The sequence below is a fragment of the Aplysia californica genome, unplaced genomic scaffold (assembly GCF_000002075.1).
Source record: "Aplysia californica isolate F4 #8 unplaced genomic scaffold, AplCal3.0 scaffold00002, whole genome shotgun sequence".
In the NCBI taxonomy this organism is placed as follows: Eukaryota; Metazoa; Mollusca; class Gastropoda; order Aplysiida; family Aplysiidae; genus Aplysia; species Aplysia californica.
Window position 1 is genome coordinate 2,351,302 of NW_004797272.1, and position 2,874 is coordinate 2,354,175.

The window sequence follows — 2,874 nt, forward strand, 5'->3', positions numbered from 1 at the left end:
CACACACACACACACACAGACACAGAGGGCGTGGGTGGTGAATTCAGTTGAGTCAGACAGACAGACAGACACGCATACAGATCTGATGCAGACAAGGAGGCAGACACAAATTTGAATAGAGTAGACCAGGCAGAGCGTGAGAGATAGAGGTGGTTTCGGAGGCAATAGAAAACAAGTGAAAGAGGATGCGGGATTAGAGAGGCTTGTACCTGAAAGACAGTTTTACTTTCGACATTGTGTATCGTGCTGCCTGAGCAAATTTAAATGTCGAGCTACAAACATTGAAGGATTTTTAAAAAATAAAAAAAGAAGGAAAAAGAAATAAAAGCCGGTAAGGGCTATTTACAACGACCGTCTCAACACATCGTTCCCTTGTCTTCGGCAGTGATTTCCCAAGCGGTATAAGTTTCGTGGGGTTTCCTCTTTATATTTATCTCAACTTACTTGTACTGGCTAGCTCGGTTTTGGGTTTCCAGTCGATTTGGTAGTTGTTGTCGTTGTTGTTATTGTCATTGCATATTGACGTGGTGATAGAGGTTGTTGTGGTGGTTATTGTTGTTGTTGTTGTTGGTGGTGGTGGGTTTTTTGTCGTTGCACAAATTGATGTGGTGGTGGTGGTTGTAGTAGTTGTTGTTGTTGTAATTGTTGTTGTTGTTGTTGTTGTTGTTGTTGTTATTTTTGTTGTTGTTGCTCCTGCTGCTGTTGTTGAAGAGGTCGTTGTCGTTGTTGTTGCTTTTGTCGTTACATTTGTAGATCATGTGGTGGTGGTGGAGGTGGTGGTTGTGGTGGTGGTAGTAGTGATGGTTGTGACAGTTGTTGTTGTTGTTCTTGTTGTTGTTGTTGTTGTTGTTGTTGTTGTTGTTGTTTACTTGTTTGTTGTTTTTGAGGTGGCGGTGGGGGTGTTGAGGTTGGTAATTGTTGTGGTAGTTATTTCACTATTATGGAAGATTGGTGTGCTAGCGTCTTGAATGGTTGTTTTCTTTTCAAACTACAATTTGTGTTGTTTGAAAGTTATTGTTGTTACCTATCAGTGATTTAACTTTGTTACTTTATGATGCTGTATGGTTTTGCTCTGGTATTATTGCTACTGTTGTGGTCATTGTTTTGGTTGTTGTTGTTCGGTTGTCGTTGTTGTTGCTTTTGTCGTTACAATTGTTGATCATGTTGTGGCGGTGGTGGTGGTGGTGGTGATGTTTGTGGTGGTGGTTGTTGTTGTTGCTGTTGTTGTTGCGGCTGTGGTTGTTGTTGTTGTTGTTGTTGTTGTTGTTGGTGTGGTGGTGGTGGTGGTGGTGATTGTTGTTGTAATGATTACATTATTATAGATGATTGATGTGCTTGCGTCTTTAATGGATGTTTTGTTCTCATACTGCAATTTGTTTTGTTTGACTGTTGTTACCTATCAGTGATATGGTTTTGTTACTTCATGTTTCTGTATAATATGTTTTTATTCTTGTATTGCGTGGTTGTGCTTTGATTGTTGCTGTTGTTGTTGATGTTGCTGGTGTTGTTGTTGTTGTTGTTGTTGTTGTTGTTGCTTCGATTGCTGTTGTTGTTGCGGTTGTCGATGTTTTTGTTTTGGTTGTTGTTGTTCTGTTGCTGGTGTCTTTGTTTTTGGTTATTTCTGTTGTTTCTGTTGTTGTTTTGGCTGTTGTTGTTGTTGTTGTTGTTGTTGTTGTTGTTGTTGATGTTGTAATTGTTTTATCAATGGGGGGGTTTTCTTTTACTTTGTTCGTTATTTGTTTAATTTTGGGAGGGTGAAAATGTTATTAATTATGGTAGTGCTTCTGGTGCTGGTGTTTTAGTTATACCTAGATTCTAGATCTATGTTTTTGTTTTGGATTCTTAAATATTTCAACATGGGCGTTGGGCTTTGCAATAACTTAAGACAACATTCAGTTAGCGGCTCCTTGTTTCTTCTCTTCATGTTTCTCAACAAGCGCAGGTGCATCTTTAATGCTGGAATGAAACTACCTGCATGTTGAAAAGCTTACGTTGCTGCTGATACGATTAATCTAGTCAACTGATTAATCAGAGGATCAAACTTAATGAAAAAACGAAATTTCAACTTAGGTTATAAAGCGAGTTGGCCACCACCAGCAACTTTTGACTGACATGTACAGTACACAGACTTACTTACCCTTCGCCGCAGGTATATATATATCCAACAGCCACAGAAATTAAAGAAAAAAGCTAGCCCTTGCGGGCTTAATCCTTGGATCCAAGAAGGTGACACCGTCACATGGGTTAATCTTCGAAAACTACACAGCACAGCAGATGTCAAGTCACTCAGAACCCACTAAAAAGTTGTAAGTAACAACGTACCGTGCCATACGAACGAGTAATGGTATTCCGAAATTCTCATTTGACGAGAGGTAATCGTAACTTGTGTTGTGTTGCGCGCTAGTGACGCGTGCTGCGCTGTCGACTCGCTACCGCTGAGCGGGTGAGATACGGCTAGGCGGGACCCGTGCAAAGCGCGGGCTCGATCGCTACCGGCCGCCGAATGCGTGCTTTTCGCCGCTATACCTTTACTCTTTTCTGTTTTTCCTTTTTTTTTCGCCCCTTCCTCCTCCTTCCGACGTTTTACAACACCGCGACCACGGCTCACTGTTTTCGTTCGGGGTAGCTAGTGGGACAGGGGGGTTTGGGTGCGCGTGGGCTTGTGTGTGTGGTGGTGGGGGCACCAGGCACCGTATTGCACCAGCCCGAACTCGCCTCATCCCTTATGACTGAACGGGACGGGGTGATGGGAATTTGACGGTTCGTCAATTTAAAAAAAAAATGTGTCCGCTTTCTTCCTCGTTTAATCCCACCTCGGGGATTCTTCTTCTTCTTCTTCTTCTTCTTCTTCTTCTTCTTCTTCTTCTTCTTCTT

General features: G+C 42.0%; 1 protein-coding gene across 1 annotated transcript in view; it reads right to left on the reverse strand.

The window, feature by feature from the left end:
* The window catches only part of LOC101852740, a gene marked incomplete in the record, with an annotated part of 243,635 nt that extends 241,013 nt beyond the window's left edge, over positions 1 to 2,622 (reverse strand). Inside the window, 1 exon segment of the mRNA XM_035973518.1 lies at positions 2,323 to 2,622.
* Between the last annotated feature and the right edge of the window lie 252 nt (positions 2,623 to 2,874).